At 35.2% G+C, this 13,462-nt stretch overlaps 1 non-coding gene across 1 annotated transcript; it reads right to left on the reverse strand.

The window, feature by feature from the left end:
* Positions 1-9,286: 9,286 nt before the first annotated feature.
* Positions 9,287-9,359, reverse strand: TRNAA-AGC (transfer RNA alanine (anticodon AGC)). The gene has a single exon. It is a non-coding gene; the product is annotated as a tRNA-Ala (tRNA).
* Between the last annotated feature and the right edge of the window lie 4,103 nt (positions 9,360-13,462).

The following is a 13,462-nucleotide window of genomic DNA, read 5'->3' on the forward strand; positions in this document are numbered from 1 at the left end:
AAAGGAAGAACTTTAATAATATATAAAACCTTGAAAGTCTGAAAATTTAATACGATATTTGAAGTTTTGATTCTTGAACAAACATCTGACTCATCGAAGTAACGTTCTTATACCTCTTTGGACGAAAAAAAAAAAATAATAATGTTATTTATTTTAGAAAATTCACTTCTTTCGTATCTCTTCCTCTCTAACACAACTCGATCCCACTCTCTCTCTCTCTCCCTCCCTCCCCATTTACACACACTTTGGCAATTTCGCATATTTTGTGCTATTTTTCAATTAAAATCAAATTGTTTTTCTGTCTGCATATATCTTTTTTATTGTTGTTGTTGGTGTTTTTTGTTTTGTTTTGCTTTTCTTGTGTGCTTTTTCCTCCATGGTTTGTTTATTTAGGACCGATTTTTTTTTATCAGGAGAGAGATAACTGGAGAGGATAGTACTTTCTCTCACCAAGTTAGAATGAGCAATGAGAGTTCCACTCAACACTACAATTAATATGGAGAATATATGAATGTGTATGTGTGTGTCTGTATGTAAAAAATAAATGTGTGAATGTTATATGTAATGTGGCTACATCAGGTATTCCATGGGAGTTTGTTGGAGGTGGTCTAAAGTGGTTAGGAAAATTAAAATTTCAGAGCATGAGTAACGTGAAAAACAAATCCATTTGAATTGAACTGAAACCATAAAAATTAACTCACATCCTTTAGTCAAAGTGATGTGACAATGGTCACCCGTGATGTGGTGTCGTATTGATTATTCACTTTAATTTATAAAAAATACAGTGGAATGAAATTCGAAAAAAATACTTCTCCAAAATGTTGCAAATTTTTATAACTTTGCAGGTCTATACTCAGCTCTAAGATCACATATTTTGAAGAATAATTTCAATTCTATGACGAGCTTAAGAATCGTGTTTTTATACCCTACGCCACACTGTGGTGCAGGATTACTGCTCTATCCCTTCACCCAATGCCAAATTTAGTAACATTGAAGGTGGGAATACATAAAGCGCTTATCTGGCTGGCTTAAGTCATCGGCTGGCTTCTTCGGAAATGAAAAAAGGAGACTAGGGCCAAAATCGAACTAAGTCAACCTAAAATTCCTTTGTTCATCTACGAAGAAGCCAGCCGATGACTTAAGGTAGCCAAATATGCGCTTTATGTATTTCCACCCTTAGTTTTTTTCGTACAGTTGAAGTACGTTTTTTTTAAACAATCTCCATATATCAACCACAGATACCAACAGTAACCTTAATATCAAATTTCAGCATTTTAACTCAGTAAATTCCCCCCTTACGAAATTTAATACCATTTAGTGCAATTATAGTACGCATATCCCAGACACCAACAGTGAACTCGATACCGAATTCCATCTCAACCTCTGATATGACCAGAGACCTTGCTATGAAATTTCAAGATTTCAGCTCTGTAATTTCCCCCATTTTCAAATTTGGTCCAAGTATAGTACGCATGGCCAAAACCAGTGCCTTCTCCCAATCACAGACACCTACAGTGACATCCATACAAATCGTAGGACTCCGGCTCTATCCCTTCACCCATTACTAAATTTAGTACTATTTAGTACTTTTCAAACAAATGTAGTACACATTTCCAATACCACCTCCATATCTTAAACACGGACACCAACAGTGAACCTTCCCTTCACTCAATACCAAATTCAGTAGCATTTAGTTCTGTTCGTACAGATAAAGTACGAATTATTAATAAAATCTCCTAGTCTCAACATCAGATACCAATATTGACCTTCATACCAAATTTTAGAATTTCGGCTCGTAATTTCCCCTTTACAAAATTTAGTTTCATTTAGTACAATTAGAGTACGCATATCCAAAACCAAGTCTTTCTCTCAACCACTGACACCTACAGTGACATTTATAAAAATTTCAGTAATTCAGCTCTATCCCTTCACCCAATACCAAATTAAGTACCATTTGGCACTTTTCGTACATATCCAGAACCACCTTCATATTTCATTTCCAGATAACAACAGATACCAATATATCAAATTTAGGGATTCCAATTCCATCCCTCCTCCCAATACCAAATTTAGTACTATTTAGTACTTTTCGAACAATTCTGGTACACATTTCCATTACCACCTTCATATATTAACCCCAAACACGCACAGTGACATCCATATCAAATTTCAGGATTTAAACCCTATCCCTTCAACTAACTCCAAATAAAGTACCATTTAGTACTTTTCGAACAACTATAGTACACATTTCCCTAATCACCTCCATATGTCCAGGCTATACATGAACAGCGACCCTAATGCCCAATTTTAGATTTTATGTACTATCTGTTCAGCCAATACTAAATTGTACGAAATATAGTACCATTTAGAACTTTTCGTGCACTTGTAGTACACATTTCCAAAACCAACTCTTTATCATAAACCTACCCACCACAATACAAAATATCAAGATTTCAGCTTCATATATTCACCCTAAACCAAAATGTACCAAATTTGGTACCATTTAGTACAGTTGTCGTACTTAGTACACATTTCTAAAACCTCCTTCATATACCAAACTTACATTCCCATCTTGATTCTCATACCAAAATTTCAAATTGTTAGCTCTATCCATTCAAATAATACCAATTCGTACCATTTTAGACATTTAGTACCATTTTAGAACTTTTCGTAATCTTAAAGCTCAAATTTCCAACTTACATCTATCCTGCACTGCATATGTGACTCTCATTCCAAATTTAAGAATTCTAGCTCATTCTCAATTGTTCCATACAAAATATTCCATTTTTTAGTACTTTGTAGTGCTTTTCGTACTTTTTAGTACGAATTTCCCAAAAACCAGCTTTGTGCCACACTGGATCTTGTGTTAGTAGAATTATTGGAATTTGTGAAGTTTAGAAAGACTAGGATGCTTATTTCGCATTTTATGGAAGTTATAATTGTTCAAAATGTTGACACGTTGTGGGAGAGGTACCAGAAGCAGTGGTCCGTTCTTTATACCAGATCTTGTGTGGGTAAAAATATTGGGAAGTGTGAAATTTGAACATAATCTGGGTCTTATTTCACATTTTATAAGAGTTATAATTATTCAACATATCGAGCCTTTTGAAGGCAGATATTGCCCATTTTCGCACCTAACATACCATTGATAACAAGTAAAAAAGTTGTAAGTTCGATCGGGCCGAACTTTGAATACCCTCCAGCATTTGGTACAAATTTGGCAATTTTCAAAAAAAAAAATAATAATAATAAAATCCATTAAAAAATCTGTTAAAATCTTAAAAATACCTAATGTAGCCGTATATTAGGGTCTAAACGACGACGTGGACCTGCATACGCAACTTTTGTCATAAGCCCGCACAGACAATTTTCTGGCATACAAAATTTGAAATAATTCCGGAAAATAATGTCGCTAAAATCATCAAAATACCGTACCGGGGGGAACCGTTATATGGGGGGCTATACGAAGACGTGGACCTGCACAAACAATTTTCTGTCACAGGCTGTAATATCTATCACGAACTTTAAATGCGAAATTTGAAATAATTCCGGAAAATAAAATCGCTAAAATCATCAAAATACCGAAAATTGGGGGGCACCGTTATATGGGGGGCTATACGAAGACGTGGACCTACATGACCCATTTACCGTCTTATTCTATAGTATCCATTACTAACTTGAAATAGTTCAGGTAAATAATGTCGCTAAAATCATCGAAATACCGCATATCGGAAGGTACCGTTATATGGAAGCTATACGAAGATGTGGACCTACATGGCCCATTTTCAATACCAAAATTCCTGCAGACATAATACATATTTGAGTAAATGTTTACCAACTTACTTTATTTCGTTTGGAAGCTAGAGTGTTTTCCGCAGACGGACAGACGGATGGACGGACGGACATTGTTAAATCGACATAGAATTTTATGCTGATCAAGAATATATATATATGCTTTGTGGGGTCCAAAATGTATATTTCGAGGTGTTACAAACGGAATGACAAACTTAAAATACCCTCCATACTATGGTGGAGGGTATAAAAATATTGGGATTTGCAAAAACTGCACAAAATACGAAAATCCTTTCTTGTTCTATGATAAAATTATTTTTTGTGAAAGTTTTGACCTCTTATGGTTGAAGCACCAAAAGGAGTGGACCAATATTGCCCAACGCCGAACTCGTTCTAATTTGGATAATAATATTACAATGTACCTGTTTTGGTCCAAACGGCTACCCCCTTGGAGAGTTTTCGTACTCACCAGCCAGCCAGCCAGTTAGACGAACGGATGGACATCACAAGATCGACTCCAAATGTCCTGAAACAGATTTGGTCCAAAGAGGCCTTGGGTCTAAAACTTTTATTTCGATGAGGCACGTTTTGGCTGTATCAAATTATATATACCCTCTCTAGCCATATGGCTGCGGGTATAAAAACTTGGTATTCATCCCACTGTTCTGAATTGCCAAAAGTTCGATTGTGTGTTCATGATAAGGGTCAGAAGTGGGTGGAAATTCTGGTATTAGTTTGTCTGTTTATCTGTGTTTTTTTTTTGTTGGATATCCATCATACATGAGTCTGCTTAAAAGGTTTTTAAACTGTTACTTTTCGAAAGTAACAAGTTTAGTTGGCGAAAAATAAAAAAAAAACAAAGAATTGGTATTGGTTTTTTTTTGGCAAAAACAAACAAAAACCACTTGACAAGCAAATCCTTGGCAGAGTTATTCCCTTTCAGAAAACAGAGAAGAGGAGGGGTGGGGATGGCAAAAGACAAACGAAAATAAAACTGTTGTGCTGAAAAAAGTTTTACGTAGATATTTAGCACCACATAAATCTTGTATGGTTTTAGCGAATACATTTTCATGTTTGATTTATAATGGTGGGGTTTTTTTAAATATTACTTTGGAGTTTTTTTTTGGTTCGGAGGGTGGCAAGAAATGGGAGGGAGGAAGGGGAGTTGTAATGGAAGAGGACGTATTTTTAAATATATTTATGCCATCTATAGTTTATAACACTATGCGACAAAATTCAATTTTTTTCAATAATTACACAGAGGAATAGATGGGGTCATTTTCCCTCTTATTCACACTTTTTGGAATTTTCGGATTAATATTGCTTGGAATATATTGATTATAGGTATTAAAGTAATAAGGACACCAGAAAATATGGTAAAAAAATCTCCATTTAAAAAGGATCGTAGCAAAGTCAAAATATTCTACAAAATTATTTGGCTAAAATTATCGAAATACCGAATATGGGAAGGCAGCGTTATATGGGAGCTATACGAAGATGTGGACCTACATAGCCCATTTTCAATACCAAAATTCCTTCAGACATAATACATATTTGTGAAAATTTTTAACAACTTACTTCATTTCATTCGGAAGCTAGAGTGATTTCCACAGAATTTTATGCTGATCAAGAACATTCTAGTATGGACAAAATGTGCAAAATTTTCCAAAAAAGTACAGGGTTTTTTATTTTTCCTTGTTCAGAGACTCACAATGAAAATTGATCCAGAACAATTCCTCCTTTGACACTTTTCCCAAAATATGAAGTATAATGGGAGATTTTGACTTGGATTGGAATCGTCTTGAATTAATAGTAAACAAATCAAACTCATACTCGTACATCTCAATTGTGGTACATACATTTCAAATATAATTCTCATTAAAACTATTGTACCTAGATGTAGGGTTTCTTCGGAGATGGTGTCGAATATTTCTCCTTTTGACAACTTCTGGCTAAAATGAATATTTATGTTACTTTGAGGCGTCAATTCGAAAAAAGTTCGAAGAAAATTTGATAAAAAAAAAAAATTAAAAAGCATCAGCCGGACGACAGATGTGTGTCCTCAGTCAATGTTCGATTATTTATATATAGAGGTTGAGATGAAAAAAAACTGCAACCAACTTCTGAGTGCTGTCATCTTTGTTCCACTCGTCCGACAGCTGTTAAAATTATTCCAGTGAGAGCGTACTAAAGCATTTTGATGAGAATTTTCCAGAAAAAAAAGTTATTCGTAATTGAATTCAAGCGTAATTTGGTTGGAGAACCACAAGTGGCTATCGTTGGAACACTCCAGCATTTAAATGTGAGTAAATCTTTTGTGTCTCGTACCATCGCCCGTTCCGTGATAATGGTACTGGTAGCCCGACTTTAAGGAAGTGGGCGGAAGAAAACAGCATCAACAGCAGAAATGGTTCGAAAAATAAAAAAGCGACTTGATTCGAAACCCGTCTCGCAGTGGCCAAAAAATGGCTTGGCTCGTGAGCTGAAAATATTGGAATATTCCATTCGGCAAATATTGAAAAATGAGCTCGGGGTAAAGCCATTGAAATTCCAAGAAGTGTAGGAACTTACACCGCAACAGAAAGAAAATAGACACAAAAGAGCTAAAGAGTTGCTTTGCTTGGCCGAAAGTGGTGAACTGCCGAGTTTGGATTTCTCCATCTCCGATGAGAAAACATTCGGTGTCCAGCAGCAGTTTCTAAACAAACAAAATGATCGTATTTACCTGCCAAAGAGGTCAGCTGAAAATGTGCACCTTCGGTTGGTCACCAGAACTCTAGCGCCGGCCATGGTAATGGCGTGGGCCGCCATAACAGCCGATGGTCGCTCTCCGCTCATATCCGAATAAATGCCGAATATTAATGCGAAAATATTCTGGAGGGTGTATTAAAGCCTTAGACATGCAAACATTTTGGCCGCAGACCTTGGACATTCCAACAGGACTCTCAGCACCATCGCACTCAGCACGTGCCACCCAAAAATGGTTACAAAATGACGTTCCTCGCTTCATTTCCAGCGCACCATTGTGTGCCACCAAAATCTCCGGATACCAATCCGCTGGACTATTGTGTCTTTAGGTTGGCACTAAAAAATACCAAAGTCTCGATCACCTCAAGCAAGCACTTCGCCGGGAATGGGCCATAATACCGCAGTACAACATTCGGGCAACGTGTGATGGTTTCATTGGCCGTTTGAAGACCATAATTCGTGTCAAAGGTGACCAATTCGAATAAATCTAAACTTTTTCTAAAATTTGATGATATTTCCGACATTTTTTTCTGGCATTGAATAAAACTTAAAAAAAATTTAAAAATTATGGCGTTTGACTTTGTTGCAGTTTTTTTATCGCACCCCGTGTGTAGTAGATTGGATACCCTGTTAACCCACATTTTATTTTTATACCCTACATCACGAGGTGTTCAGGGTATTCTGTCTTTGTGCATTTGTTTGTAACAGGCAAACGAGGAAACGAGATAGACCCATAGTTGCTTTTGATGATCTGCATAGAGTCACATTCTGAGTCGATTTATGCATGTCCGTCCGTCCGTCTGTCAATGTATTTTTGTGAACAAAATGCAGGTCGCATTTATTATCCGATTGAGATGAAATTGTCCAAACAACATTTGTTTGGCCCAAGGACGAACCCTATTGAAATTGGAGATAATCGGTAAAAATTTAGATATGACTACCATATATATCTTCGTCCGATTTGCCTTTTATTGTGCACCAAATGTGTAATATCAGCCCGAATAGTATGGAATTTTGCACATACAACCAAATTAGGCCTGAAAATATGTATGCCAAATTCGATCGAAATCGGTTCAGATATAGCTATAGCTCCCACATATACTATTCATCCGATTTGTTATTTTTGTCCTCCGCAGCCGTAATATGCACTCTGTAACCACAAATATTTGGGGAAATATATCAAATACAGCTCAAAAATTCATTTGCTAAATTTTATCGAGATCGGTTCAGATTTGGATATAGCTCCCATATATAACTTCGTCCGATTTATCTTTAATTGTGCACCAAACGTCTAATATTTGCCCAAATGGGATGGAATTTGGCTCAACCGACCGAATTGAGTCTAGAAGCTAGTATGTCAAATTTGGTGAAGATTGGTTCAGATATAGCTATAGCTCCCATATATATTGTTCATCCGATTTGTTATATTTGTTACCCACAGCCGTAATCTGCAACAATAACAACAATATTTGGGGAAATATATCAAATACAGCTCAGAAACATCTTTGCCAAATTTTATCGAGATCGGTTCTGGTTTGGATATAGCTCCCATATATATCTTTATCCGATTTCAAGTTAATTGTGCACCAAATGGGCAATACAAGTCCGAATTTAAAAGATTCAAATGCTTCGGCATATTGAGCCGTTTGAACTATACATTTTAATTAAAATCATAGCGTGTTTGATTGAATTCTCCCATAAAAACTTTTAATTGTTATGTGGAGCTCTACTAAATTAGCAAAGTAGTGTAGGGTATCATAAAGTCAGCTCCGCCCGACTTTAAGACTTTCTTTACAGGTTTTTGGATGAAATTATTTAATTTTCTGATATTTAGTTATTTTATTCGACCTTTATTTTAAATTATTTTAAAATTATGTTTACTAAAATTGAGCTCGAGGTCTTTGTTGTTGTTTTTTTTTTTTTCAATAATATTTTTTTTTATTTTCGATATTTCGTCCTCCAAGGGAAGACATCATCAGAAACAATATTTAAACATATAACAAAAATATAAAAATAAAATTATTTAATTTTCTGATATTTATTTAATTATGGACCAGTTTCCCCTGTTGGCTGTCAATTTTATCAAAATTGCTGTCAATTTAGATCGGAAAACAAATCTTGGTGAAAATGAGCAAAACTTTGCCATTTATTTATGATTTGTTTCTTCTTTTTCTTGTTTCATTGTTTGTTTTTGAAACGGAATTTCCGCTGACCAAACAAAACAAATCTCCAATTAATTCAATGAATTTAAGTTAATTGTCTTAGGTCATCCTCCCCTCCTTCTCCCCATGAGTCCTCCACCTCAAATCCAAAAAAAAAAATAATATTCGCTTGCCTCAGTCATTTTTATACAGCATTTGACTCAGCTTGAAAAGGGTAGCTGAAAAAAAAAAATCACCGCCAACAATCCCTGTTAATTGTTGAAATGAGATTCAAGGTTTTGGGTCATCTCAACGACCCAAATGGCGCCCAAATGTAACTCCAAAATTATTATTATCATTTTATTAATTTCATCATGTGCCGCCAGTTTTTCGTTTTTCCCCCTGTTTCAAATGGAAATGACTGCGCAGATAAAAAGGGTTTTCCCAAAAACTGTCAAAAGTTTTTGAATTAAATTAATAACAGCACAGCAGTAACAAACAATGGCCATTAAAATGATTAAAAATCTATAAATCATGACCTCGGCAGAGGAAAAAAATCAAAAACAAAGAAAAAATATAAAAAAGAAAAAAAAAAATAATCCAATTGGAGATGCGGGGCATCGATCCCCGTACCTCTCACATGCTAAGCGAGCGCTCTACCATCTGAGCTACATCCCCATGTGAAAAGTGACAATGAATGTTTTTTCTTGTCGTGTACCTGGTAGGGTGTGTGTTCCAACACTTTTTTTGTTATAAAAATTCAAAATGTGATAGTTCGGTCAAATGCAATTGCAGCCACTACTAGTTGGTCTAGTTTATTTAGGCCATACCGGTTTTCTATTCATAACGGTAATGGTCAGCAAGTTTGTTGTTGGAAACCAATTGGCCATGCATGACACACATGTATGAAGACAATGGGTATTTGCCCAACAACAAAATTCCAGTATTGAATATTTTCAATTTAAAAATTTGGAATATCGAAATTTGTTTCCTAATTTCGGTGGTCAATTTTGAGGGTTGGCATTATTTTGTTGGCATTGAAAGGTAGAGGCATATAAAAGAGTAGTGAAATAACTGACTGAGAATCAATATCCATATAAAATGGCTGAAGCTAGAATCTGGAAATTTTGGACTAGGGTTAGGCTTGGTGCGTAGGCTGGGTTTTTGGAAATTCGTGCTAAAAAGGGTACGAGAAGTACTAAAATGTACTACAAATTGAACATTGTATGATAGAATTCTAAAATTTGGAATGAGAGTCACTGACGCAACGCAGGATAGTTGTACCAAAGGGCTTTTGGAAATTCGAACTTCAAGGTTACAAAAAAATCTAAAATGTTACTAAACTACTAAAATGGTACCATTTGGTATTATGTGAACGGATAGAACTAAAAACTTGAAAATTGCTATGAGAATCAGGATTGGTGGAAAGCTAGTTTGATATATGAAGGTGGTCTTGGAAATATGTACTAAGTGTACAAACTGTACTAAATCGTACAAAATTAATTTAGGGTGAACAGATGGAGAAATTTTGTATTTGCAGTTCCTGTTGGTGGTAGGCTTGTGACAAAGAGGTGATTTGGAAATGTGTGCTACAGGTGCACGAAAAGTACTAAATAGTACTTCATTTGGTACAATTTAGTATTGGGTGGGTACAATTTAGTATTGGGTGAATTTCAGGGCTTTAATTCTGAAATTTCGTTTTAGGGTCACTGTTTATGTGTAGCCTGGAAAATTAAGGTGGTTTCGGAATATCAAAAAAAAAAAAAAAAAAAAAGATACGAAAAGTACGGAATGGTACTATATTTGGTATAGTGTAAAGGGATAAATATAAATGTCTGAAATTTGATATGTAGGTTAGCCATGACATCTGTGCTTGAGATTTGGCGATGGTTTGGAAATGTGTCCTATATTTGTACGAAAAGTACCAAGTGGTACTAAATTGGGTATCGGATGAAGAAATAGGGCTGGAATTCAGAAATTTGATGTCGATAACTCTATTGGTATCTGGAATTGAGGTTTTGAGGTGGGTTTGGAAATGCGTCCCATATTTGTACGAAAAGTACTAAATAGTACTAAATTTAGTATTGGTTGAAGCGATTTGAGACTTTAATCTGCTTTGGGAATACGTTCTATATTTGTACGAAAAATACAAAGTGGTACTAAATTGGGAAGGGATGAAGCTGGAGTCCCGAAATTTGATATCGAGGTCTCTGTTGGTATCTGGAATTGAGATATGGAGGTGGTTTTAGAAATGTGTACTATAATTTTATGTGTACTATAATGGTACGATATTTGGTATTGGGTGAACGAATAAGACTGGAATTCTCAAATTTGATGTTGAGGTATCTGTTGGTATCTGGAATTGAGATATGGGGGAGGGGGAATTTTGAAAGATGTGTTCCATAATTGTACAAATATACTGTTTGTAACATGCAAAAGGAAGCGAGATAGACCCATAGTTCCTTTGATGATCTGCATAGAATCACATTCTGAGTCGATTTATGTATGTCCGTTCCTCTTTCCGTCTGTCTGTCTGTCTGTCGATGTATTTTTGTAAACAAAGTACAGGCCGCATTTATTGCCCGCTCCAGATGAAATTTTGCACAAATCATTTGTTTGGCACAAGGACGAACCCTATTGAAATTGAAGATAATCGGTCAAATCTTAATAGTATGGAATTTTGCACATATGACCAAAATAGGCCTGAACATAAATTTGCCCAATTTGATCGAAATCGGTTCAGATATAGCTATAGCTCCAGTATATAAATTTTTCATCCGATTTGTTTTTTTTTGTCCACCGCAGACGTAATATGCACTCTGTAACAACAATATTTGGGGAAATATATCAAATACAGCTCAGAAATACCTTTGCTAAATTTTATCTAGATCGGTTCAGATTTGGATATATCTCCCATACATAACTTCGTCCGATTTGCTTTTTATTGCGCACCAAACGTCTAATATTTGCCCAAACGGGATGAAATTAGCCACTTACGACCGAATTGAGTCTAGAAGCTAGTATGTCAAATTTGGTGAAAATCGGTTCAGATATAGCTATAGGTCCCATATATATGTTTCATCCGATATGGGGTTTTAAGTCATTTACATACGTAATATGCACGGCACAACAATGATATTTGGTACCGGACATCAGATACAGCTCGAAAATACCTCTACCAAATTTTATTGAGATTTTGATATAGCTTCGATATACCGCTTCATCCGATTTTACGGTTATGGCTCACCATAAATGTAATATCAGCCCAAATTGAATAGATTTTTGTTTATATTCAACCGAATTTTACCATTTGGTGAAACTTCGTCCCGTATACCTATTGCTCCAATAAATATTGTTTTCAATATAATCATTATCGAAGTCATATCATGCTCTATAGAGAAATGTTATTTGGGTCATAGGTGGTATGATAAATACGCATAGTGGTGTTGGGTATCATATAGTCGACTTTTGACCTTTCCTTACTGGTTATTTTTATATTCATTAATTTTTTTATATATTTTTTACTTGAAGATAGGAAATATTTTTGGAATATTTTTATTAAAAAAAACTCTTTTTTTTTTTTTTTTGAATGTTGAAACATAATTACTATGTAGAAATTTTGTCTGAGATTCCATAAAGTAATATTCTTGATCAGGATAAAATTATTAGTTAATTTAGCTAGGTCTCTCTCTCCGTCTGTGGAAATCATTAAATGGTGGAGGCTTGAATATATATAAAAAAGTAGAAAAGCTGTAAGTTCTTTGAATACCCTCAACCATTTGGTAAAAATTTGGCAATTTTCAAAAAAATAAAACCCTAAATAAAAATAAAAATTCTGTTAAAATCTTAAAAATGCTGAATGCAGCCGTATATTAGGTCTATAGGACGACGTCGACCTGCATAGGCAACTTTTGTCATAAGCTATTGCAATATTCAAATGCGAAACTTGAAAAAAATATGTTTATAATGTAGCTAAAATCATCAAAACACAGAATGTAGGGAGGTTCCATTTAGGGTTATAAAACATGAACCTGTACAGACAATTTTCTGGCATAGGCTTCAGTATCTTTTACGAACTTCAAATATAAAATTTGATATAATTCCGGTAAATAATGTCTCTAAAATCATCAAAATACCGAATATTGGGAGGTACCATTATATGGGGGCTAGACGAAGACGTGGACCTACATGGTTCATTTTCTGTCATAGGCTGTATCATTCATTACGAACTTCAAATACAAAATCTAAAACAATTCCGATAAATAATGTCGCTAAAATCATAAAAATACCGAATATCGGGAGGTACCGTTATATGGGGGCTAGACGAAGACGTGGGCCTGCAAAGACAATTTTCTGCCATAGGCTGTAGTATCCATTACGAACTTCAAACGCGAAATTTGAAACAATTCTGGCAAATAATGTCTCTAAAATCGTCAAAATACCGAATATCGGGAGGTAGCATTATATGGGGGCTATACGAAGACGTGGACCTATATGGTCCATTTTCAATACCAAAAGTCCTGCAGACATAATACACATTTCAGTAAATTTTTATCATCTTACTTCATTACGTTCGGAAGCTAGAGTGACTTCCACAGGCGGATAGGTGGACGGACATGGCTAAATCGACATAGAATTTTATGCTGATCGTACTTTGTGGGGTCTAAAATGTATATTTCGAGTTGTTACAAACGGAATGACAAACTCAATATACCCTCCATACTATGGTGGAGGGTATAAAAATAAATTTTATTGAACGAAAATGTGGCAAAAGATCAAAT

The sequence above is a fragment of the Musca domestica genome, unplaced genomic scaffold (genome assembly GCF_030504385.1).
Source record: "Musca domestica strain aabys unplaced genomic scaffold, Musca_domestica.polishedcontigs.V.1.1 180, whole genome shotgun sequence".
Lineage (NCBI taxonomy): Eukaryota > Metazoa > Arthropoda > Insecta > Diptera > Muscidae > Musca > Musca domestica.